The sequence below is a fragment of the Bubalus bubalis genome, chromosome 13, assembly GCF_019923935.1.
Source record: "Bubalus bubalis isolate 160015118507 breed Murrah chromosome 13, NDDB_SH_1, whole genome shotgun sequence".
Lineage (NCBI taxonomy): Eukaryota > Metazoa > Chordata > Mammalia > Artiodactyla > Bovidae > Bubalus > Bubalus bubalis.
Genome location: NC_059169.1, coordinates 12,167,805 through 12,178,167, shown reverse-complemented (window position 1 = coordinate 12,178,167; position 10,363 = coordinate 12,167,805). Strand labels below are relative to the sequence as shown.

Below are 10,363 nucleotides of genomic sequence, written 5' to 3'. Positions count from 1 at the left end.
CAGATCGAATTTGGGTCTCCCACATTGCAGGTAGATTCTTTACTGTCTGAGCCACCAGGGAAGCCAAATTCCACATATTTATTGAACCAAAAGTTGTAGTATAACTACAGTGGGAGGATAGGGGAGATAATGAAGAACAACAAAGCTAAATACTTACCTACCATCATGCAAAATTAATAGACAATGCCTAAAACTGATGAGTCATAAGATAGTGCCATATGGAATTCAAATAGGTAGGACAGGATAAATGCCAGAAGAAACAGTTTAATCCATCTAAAATTGTTACCAGTAGGAGAAAAACCAGAAGCAGGGAAATATGGAGATATGAGTCTGCTCAGACTGTCATAATGAAACACCACTGGGCGGGGGTGGGATGGACTTGGACAACCGAAATGTATTTTCTCACAGTTCCTATGGCTGGGAAGTTCCAGATCAAGGCGCTAGCCAATTCAGTCCCTGGTGGGGCTCTCTTCCTGGTGTATAGATGGACTCCTTCCCATCGTGTGCTCATGTGGCCTTTCCTTGGCACCTGCATGAGGAGGGGGAGAGCAAGTTCTCTGTGTCTCTTGTTATAAGGGCACTAATCTTATCAGCTCAGGGCCCTACCCTTATGACCTCATTTAACCTTAATTCCTTCTTTAAATACAGTCACACTGGGGGTTAGGACATCAACAAAGAAATTCTCAGCCCATAGCAGAGGACCTCTGTGTCCCTGTACATCTGGGAACTAGCGTGACACAGCTAGATCATAGTGTTCTCCTGTTGCACATAAACCACCTCATGGGAGACCACCATCAGTCAAGGTGTGATGTGATGTAGTGAGACAAAGTAAGCTCATATCTAAATTTTGTGTTTTTGTTTGGTCACTAAGTCATGTCCGTGTAAGGAAACTAAATTGTGTGTAAGTAAAGACAAAAACAAGATTTCTCTGCTACCCACAAAACACCAAGCATTCTCCTTCCTACTTAATAAGAGTGGCAACTGCCTTCACCAGTCATAACTTTATCAAGGTCTAGTCTGCCTTCTCTAACACAACTACACATGAAGTTGGAGAGACGGGAATGGACTCTGATGGTAGTGAAACTGTGCAACTTAGAGTGGGGCTTGAACCCACCAGCCAGGACTCGAACCTAGCCAAAACCCAGACTGGGACTTGAATGCAGTCTCTCAACTGAGATCACATCTGATCTCAGGATTTAAAGAAGCTCAGTTTCTTTATGTCTCTTTGAAGAAAGAATTCAGTGAGCAACAAAGTGATAGGTAAGAAATAGATTTATTTAAAGAGAAACACTCCACAGAGTATGGGCCATCTCAGAAAGAGAGAGTTGCCTGCAGGTATGAGGTTGTCAGTGTTTATAGACTAATGAGTGGAAGAAGTATTCCAGATATTTTGGAGAAGGGGTAGGCCAGGAATTGGGCTTCCCTGGTGGCTCAGACTGTAAAGAATCCACCTGCAATGTGGGAGACCCAGGTTTGATCCCTGGGTTAGGAAGATCTCCTGGAGGAGGAAATGGCTATCCACTCCAGTATTCTTGCCTGAAGAATTCCATGGACAGAGGAGCCTGGCAGGCTACAGTCCACGGGGTCGCAAAGTGTTGGACACGACTTAGCAAATGAGCACAGCACAGCAGGCCAGGAGTTGAGCTGCTGCCCACTTTTTGAACTTTATAGTTGGCTGTCGAACTGTCTTGGCACCTGTGGGTGTGTCATTTAGCTTGCTGGTGTGTTCCAAAGACTGTATACTGAGGTTCAAGATCTAGTGGAAGTTGACTCATCTGCTATCTTGGACCTGTTTGGTTCTAATCAGTTTACGTCGTGTCCTCAGGCTATGTCATTCTTTCCAAGACTGTGCCCTGCCCTTCTTCCTCCTGTATCATTACTGCCAAGGGCCTAGGTTTGATCCCTGGTTGGGAAAACTAAAATCTGACAAGCCATGCGGTGTGACAAAAAAAAAAAAGGTACTAGATCTATCTGTATGAATATTAATATGTTTTTTAAAAAGTTCAGTGGAAAAATCTTGATGTAGATCAAATATATTGTATAACATCACGGATATAAATTGAAAGCAATAACCTCACAAAACAGTTTTATATACTGACTGTAGATCCATATATATATGAAAAGAAGATGAAGTGAGCAAATATCTACAAAACTCATAATAGTGGGACATGAAGTCAAATGTCACTTAAATGTTTATCTATAATACTTAATTTAAAAATAAAATGATAAATATAACAAAAATATTCCATGTTGATCCCAGGTGGTTAGAAACTAGTGTTTTTTACACTATTCTTTTCTGTTTATTCTTCCTACCTTTCTATCCATGTAAGAAATAGTTAATCTGTTTTACAGCAATTAGTTGAAGGAAAAGGAAAGTCATTTTGCACATTTATGCCCATATGAGATTATTTTTGCCTTGAGGAGATAAAATCAGATCTCTGTTTTGGACTCAAGAAGAAGATTAAAATGTTTTCCTGCCTTTTCGTGGGTAAAAGAGGCCTTTTAGAATTCTTACAAGGCCTCTGTGCCTTTGGGCCTTGGCAATCACTTCCTGTTAATCCTCTTCAACAACCTCAGAGGTAGGGTCAATATTGCTTTCGTTGTTTTACACAAAGAGGTCTGTTCACACAGTCCTTCAACCTACATCCAATCAATTAATTTAAAAGAAAAAAAAAATCTCTCCATCCCTGGGATGAGGTCCAAACTCTGAGATACCATGTGGGCTGGTAAGAAAGTTTAAAGCAAAATACTGACTTAGGCTTATTGATTTCATTGATTTTATTCATCTGGGGGCCTGGATGGGCCCCAGTCTCATTGGTTATGACTAGAAAGAAATAAAGTGAGTTACATTTAAACTACAAGGTAATAATCAGGTACTTCCTGCTGGTGCCTGTGGTGATTCAGGTGGGAAGATGGGGTGGGTCCACTTCTTCCTCCTAATAAGCATTTTTTGCAAATCTTAGAATTCATTTTTTTGTAGAGATTTCTGAACATGTATCCAATTCCAATCGATATTGGTGTTAAAAATCTGATCTCATATTCATTTAGCTTATTTCATTTACATTTCTACCAGATCTTAAATTTCTTTATGCTAAGATTTCAACCTCTGAAGCTGACCTTCAAGGGGAAATTGATCTCTATCACTCCTATGCTTAAGCCCTAGCCTTCAGACTCAGCACACACAAAAACAGTGATTTCCCTTCTCTTCTCTGTGGCAAGTGGTGGTGGTTTAGTTGCTAAATCATGTCCGACTTTGTGACCCTACAGACCATCGCCCACCAGCCTCCCCTGTCCATGGGATTCTCCAGGCAATAATACTGGAGTGGGTTGCCATTTCCTTCTCCAGAAGATCTTCCCGACCCAGGGATCAAAATCAGGTCTCCTGCATTGCAGGTGATCTCCTGCATTGCAGGCAAATTCTTTGCCAACTGAGCCACCAAGGAAGCCTTCTCTGTGGCAAGTGATATGTTTATTTCTCAATACTTGAGTATGAGAAAGTAGGTGCTTCTCGCTAAGCCAGGTAAATCATGTAGATTCCCACTGGTGGTGATCCTGGTCAAGAGAGGATCTCTCCACAGTTCAAGGAATTATGAGACTCCTGGTGCCAGAAAGCAGGAGGGCTGGTCCAGGGCTTTCACCTCACTGCTGGGGCTCCCTCTGGGATGTTGCCCAGGTCCTCTCTGGGTGAGCCTTCATGTCAGGCAAATGCAGGAGTCCCTCTGTTGATCACCTGTGGAGCACAGAATCCTCCCTAGAATGCATCTCACTGCTGCCAGCCTTGGTCATCCACAGAGATGCCCATTGTACAATGTTTCAGGGGGTGGAGGATAAGTGAGGACTTTGGGATGAACATATGCATACTACTATATATAAATCTTCCCTTGTAGCTCAGACAGTAAAGAATCTGCCTGCAATGTGGGAGACCTGGGTTCAATCCCTGGGTTGGGAAGATCCCCTGGAGGAGAGAGATGCTACCCACCCTGTATTCTTGTCTGAAGAATTCCATGGATAGAGAAGCCTGGCAGGCTACAGTCCATGGGGTCACAAAGAGTCAGACACAGCTGAGTGACTGACACGCACACACACACGCATACAATAAAACAGATAAGCAACAGGGACTTACTATATAGCACAGGGAAATACACTCAGTATTTTTAATAAACTACAAGGAAAAGAATCTGAAAAAGAATAGATACATATATACATAGATTATATTATATATAGATACATATATATAATACATACATGTATATATAACTGAGTCACTTTTGCTATATACCTGAAACTAAAACAACATTGTACCTCAACAATACTTCAATAAAAAAATAAATTTAAAAAATTATATTAAAAAACAATTTATTAAATAAATTGTACCAGCAGGCAAGGACCTGTATATGACAGTGAACTATAGTTAATATCTTGTAATAATCTATAATGGAAAAAAATCTGAGAAAGAATATATATATTTTCCATATGTATCTTTTATATCTATATATATTTTATATATAGATTCAGTTTAATATCTATATAGATACAGCTATTAAATATTACTGTATATATATATATATAGATTCTATTAAACTGAACCACATTGCTGTATACCTGAAACCAACACAACATTGTAAATCAACTATACTTCAGTTTAAAAGGAAGTACCAAAGGGTACATTTCTCCAGCAAAGAAGCCTGCTATGTGTTTCTAAAGGCCCTGGGCTGCCACTAAACCCCCACCTCATCATCTTCCACTTCTCCATTCCTTTCCTGGGGAGGAAGAAAGTTTTTATTTCTCACACCTTTTGAGACTAAGGAAAAATAAACGTGACTGATCAAATTATACCCACCAAATGAACTCTGTTTTTAAAATGTCTTGACATTTTTTTCCCAGACTTCCACACCAAACGTGAGAAATTAAACATTTAAATGTTGAAACACATGCATAAAGAAATCTCATTTTTTGACATAACTACTAATTTTTTAATTAAAAGGATGACATATATTTTGCAGATTTTAATGTGTTCATATCTCCCCTTGCCTTCTTACATGTTATGAATTCCTCTCTGGGTTTTGCCCATCATCTCACGTCGGTCTCCCCCAGGAAAGGAAGGGTGACAGTTATGAGTCTATCCTGGAAGATGCTAGATTGTATTCTAACTTAAAGAAATCGTTATCAAACGTCAGTGCTTTATTATAAACATAGATAAATTGTGGAACGCCTGACCGATAGATGCACTCAAGAACTCATTCTACCGCATTTCTGCTTCTATATTATCTCAACCTTTCCCACTCTCTAAGGCCAAACCCAAACATGTTTCTCCTTCCGCATTCCCCAGGGTGCCTGCCTCCATTTCCTGTTGGGCCAGAGTCCTGTCCTTTCTCTGGCTTAAAAATGCCAACCTGACCAAGTTCCTCTCTCCTGACTGCTTACTGCCTTGAGAATAAAATCCACAATACAGCCTCACCCCTGGAAAAGTGATGTGGGGTGCCTGCTTCTCCTTCCCTCCCCCCAAACCACCCCCCCCACCACCCACCCCAAATCCCCCAACAGGTTCCAATTAGCAAAGACTCTGCCAGGAATACCACTTCCTCAACCTTCTCTCCCTGACCACCCCTCCCACTCAGCATCACCTTTGCTTACTCACATACTTTTAATGCAGGTGGGATCTCAGACCAAACTACTTGGATTCAAGCCCACTTATACCTCTGTGTGACCACAAACAAGACCCTTAATTTCTCTGTGTTTTAGCATCCATAAGTATAAAATGGATATATGTGCCAAGTTGCTTCAGTCGTGTCCAACTTTGCGACCCCATGGACTGTAGCCCGCCAGACTCCTCTGTCCATGGGATTCTCCAGGCAAGCATACTAGAGTGGGCTGCCATGCCCTCCTCCAGAAAAAAATGGATATACTGAGATGTTAATTTAACAAATAATGATTGTTGATTAAAATAATATTAATAACAGCACCTATTGGCAGGGTGGTGGTAAGAATTAAATTAGCTACGAGCAAGCTCCAGGAGTTGGTGATGGACAAGGGAAGCCTGGCGTGCTGCAGTCCATGGGGGTCGCAAAGAGTCAGCCAAGACTGAAGGACTGAACTGAAATGAAATACTATTCAGTGCCTGGAGCAAAGACCAGCAGGTGAAAAAACCATACCACCAGCTCTGCTCCAGCTTGATCTCTGAGGAGTCTCCCCTCACTCCTCCCAACTGCCTCTAGCTTCTCCTGTCTGTGTTGTGATGGTTTCTCAGCGTTAGATAGAGGGTTCTTCAGGTCAGTGATGTCTTTGTCACTACCTCTGTGCCCAGAGCAGATCACATTACAGTGAAAACAGCACCGATACTGGCGTTCAGCCAGACCACAGTTTTCCAATCCTAGCTGCACATTAGAATCACCTGGGGGAGGTTTTAATACGCTCTCCGATGGGCTCCTGACGTCAGTACTTTATAAGCCCTTCCCTAAGTGATACTAAGCTTCCCTGATGGCTCAGACGGTTAAGTATCTGCCTGCAATGTGGGAGACGTGGGTTCAATCCCTAAGTGGGGAAGATCCCTTGAAGAAGGAAAAGAAATGGCAACCCACTCTAGTACTCTTGCCTGCAAAATCCCATGGACCAAGGAGCCTGGTAGGCTACAGTCCACGGGGTCGCCAAGAGTCGGACACAACTGAGCGACTTCACTTTTTCTTTCAGGTGTTAACTAACATTCAGCTAGGAGTAAGAACTATTGCACAACATACACGCAGGCTTCAACTCTTCCTCACTTACTAGCTCAAGGACCTTGGGCAAGTTACTAAAATGCCCAAGTCTAGGCGTGGGAAAAAAATGTCTAACTGCAAAAGTCGCGTGCAGAACGTGTCGCTACCGCCCTCACCCCCTTCACAAATACCCGAAGAGACACAGAGCCATGTTCAGCCTCCACCTCCTCCATCCCCCACACACACATCAGGGATAGACCCAGCGAGGTCAGGGCATTTATTTCTCGGCCTTCCACCCTCCCAGGTCATCTCACATGTCTTGAGTCCAGCCCCCAACGGCCACAACTGCCGCTGGGCAGTGTTTTCCTACAGGCAGAGTAACCGTCTCCCTATTGTAGTAACCGTAGCATTCCCTCGCTTTTCCAGTGCAGGCGCCATGATGGCTGCTGTTCTCTCTGTCCTCAAAAATGTTCGGTGCGCCTTGTTGCTTCTCCTTAACCGCCCACGTATTTACAGATACAGATGCGTTAAAATTTCCCATAAGCCCCTTGGAATGTGCCATTCTTAATCCTGCCAAGATTGCATTGGGGCAGGGAACAATGACAATAAAGAGAGAGAAGAAATTAGAGAAAAAGTGGAACATATGGTTAAATGTTTATAAAAGTGTAAACACACAACACCCTCTAAATCCTGTGTTTACTTGCAAAATTCTCCCATGGAGCCCTGTGCTATGCTGTCTGTGCTTAGTCGCTCAGTTGTGTCTGACTCGGTGACCCCATACACTGTTGCTCGCCAGGCCCCTCTGTCCATGGAATTCTCCAGGCGAGAATCCTGGAGTGGATATCCATGCCCTACTCCAGGGCATCTGCCCAACCCAGGGATCGAACCCAGGTCTCCCGCATTGCAGGCGGATTCTCAGCCACCAAGGAAGCCCTCTAATACTGGAGTGGGTAGTCTATCCCTTCTCTAGGGGCTCTTGCTGACCCAGGAATCCAACTGGGATCTCCTGCATTGCAACCAGATTCTTTACCAGCTGAGCTACCAAGGAGCTCTAGAATGCTTCAAAAGTACTCTGGGTAACTATGGTTCACTATTTGGGGGAAGAAATAACACAGCAAACTGAATTTTATCTCATGTTTCTCTGAGACTTTGTTTCAGACTTTTTTCCCCCTAATTCATTATATTGTTCCCTTCTTGTTCTCTTCACATTGGCATAAATCATCTAACAGGATCACTGTGAAGATTAAATAAGATACACCACGAGGATACATACCTTGTGGTAACAGTGCAGTGGAAGAAGCTTGGGCTCTGGTACTCATGTAGATACAAATTTGAATACCAATCCTTGTTCTATAACTATGCATTTTTGCATATTGCCTCTGAAAATGGGGTATTAATTCTTATCTTACTGGGTTGTTGTAAGATGATATATCATAATAATGATAATAGTTATTATTTCTGAGCACCATTGTGTGTCAGGCGATGTGATATGTACTTTATATGCCTTAGCTCACTTAATTCTCATGAAAACCTGTGAAGTAAGTGCTGTTTGTTGTCCTTATTTTACATATGAGGAAGCTGAGGATCTGGGAGGTTAAGGAATTTGTTCAAGATCAAATAGCTAGTAAATAACAGCATTAGGCAATAATGTATGATGTAAGGTGACTGGAGTGCAAATTAGGTACATATTAATGATATTCCCTGATATTTTGATAATGATTAATTTTCCTTCAAAAAAAAAAAAAACAAAAACCAAGATGAGTTCAGGATAATGTCATGAAGTTCCCAAGCTGAGTAATCGTATCATTTGTTTCCTACCTCAATAGTCTAGCTTTCAAAGTTTTTCTGTCTGGAAATTGAAAATGGGGTATAACGTCCAGTATTTTTACTCCTACAAATTTTCCCAGTAGAGAGTTGTATTCTTTTTATTTGTATTTATTTTTTGGCTACTTCTTTTCTGCACACTCTTTGCTGTGCACCTGGCTTTCTCTAGCTGCAGCAAGTGGGGGCTACTCGTCCTTGTGGTGTGTGGCCTTCTCATTGCAGGGGCTTCTTTTGTTGGCTTCTCCTGTTGCAGAGCACGGGCTCTAGGTGTGCAGGCTTTAGTAGCTGTGGCTTGAGGATTCTAAAGCACAGGCTCAGTAGCTGTGGCTCACGGGCATAGTTGCTCTGAGGCAGGTGGGAGTCTTTCTACACCAGGAATCGAACCCATGTCCCTGTGTTGGCAGGTGGATTATTAACTACCGGACCACCAAGGAAGCCCAAGAGTTTTATTCTTAACCATCTAAAACTAGAAACTACCCAAAAGATAGTGACAGGTGAAAGTCTCTCAGTTGTGTCCAACTCTTTGAGACCCCATGGACTATATAGTCCATGGAATTCTCCAGGCCAGAATACTGGAGTGGGGAGCCTTTCCCTTCTCCAGGGGATCTTCCCAACCCAGGGATCGAACCCAGGTCTCCTACATTGCAGGCAGATTCTTCACCAGCTGAGCCACAAGGGAAGTCCAAGAATACTCGAGTAGGTAGCCTATCCCTTCTCCAGCAGGTCTTCCTGACACAGGAATCAAACCAGGGTCTCCTGCATTACAGGTGGATTCTTTACAAACTGAGCTATGAGGGAAGCCCAGAAACTACCCAAATGTCCATCAATGTAAAATGGAAGAATGAATTGTAGTATAGCCATGCAGGGCTTCCCCGGTGGCTCAGACAGTATGGGAGCCATGTACCTCCTTATTCCCATCCAACAAGCGAGAGTGAAGGAAGGACTTCCTGTTACTCTCTTAATAACAGAGAGAGGGCTTTTCCTGGTGGTTCAGTGGTAAAGAATCCTGCTGCCAATGCAGGAGACATGGGTTCGATCCCTGGTCTGGGAGGATCCCACATGCTGCAGAGCAAATAAGCCCGTGCACCACAACTATTATGCGTGTGCTCTAGAGCCTGGGAGCTCCAACTACTGAGCCCACATGTCACAATTACTGAAGCCCGTGCACATAGAGCCCGTGCTCCACAAGACAAGCCACCACAGTGAGAAGCCCATTCACGTCAACTGGAGAGTAGCCCAAGCCCAGCACTGAAGACTCAGCACAACCAAAAAAAAATAATTTTTTTTTTTAAGGGAGTGGAGAACTTACCTAGAAGTCTCTAGCAACACCCTGCATCTCTTTGGCCAGCATTGGATTGCTCACATGTTTATGAACTAATTCACTAGTCAGAGGACTCAGTTATTCTTAGAACAGTCAAGCGTGCCCTGGAGGAAGAACAATCTCCCAGAATGCACGCTGCTGCTCAATGGGGAGGAATAAACTTGGGCGCGCCAGCCATAATATCCGCTAGAGGAGCTTTAGGAGACCGAGGCCAGATGGTAAGGGTTAACCCAGATTATGGAGATGCTTTAATAACAGACCAAGGAATTTGGATTTAACATAATAAGGTGCAAGAAAGCAACCTAACGCACATGATAGTTGTAGGATTGAGAGAAGGGTATTGGATTTGAATTTGCAGGTTCTAAATCTGTTTCTGCTGCTTGCTGACTGCCAAAAAGTGGGCAGTGGCCCAGTTCCTGGGAAATCCTCACCCTTCCCCCAAATAGCAAGAATATTCCTCCCACTTGTTGGCTTATGAAGTAACTCAGTCCATAAAAATCCTCAACCCCATGCCCTGGGGCTGCTC

At 43.1% G+C, this 10,363-nt stretch overlaps 1 long non-coding RNA gene across 1 annotated transcript; it reads right to left on the bottom strand.

Annotated features, from left to right (window-relative positions):
• Positions 1-254: 254 nt before the first annotated feature.
• LOC123328899 lies at positions 255-9,972 on the bottom strand. Its single transcript, XR_006543900.2, has 3 exons — positions 9,826-9,972; positions 7,095-7,262; positions 255-529 (listed from the first exon to the last, which is right to left on the bottom strand). It is a non-coding gene; the product is annotated as an uncharacterized LOC123328899 (long non-coding RNA).
• Positions 9,973-10,363: the final 391 nt, after the last annotated feature.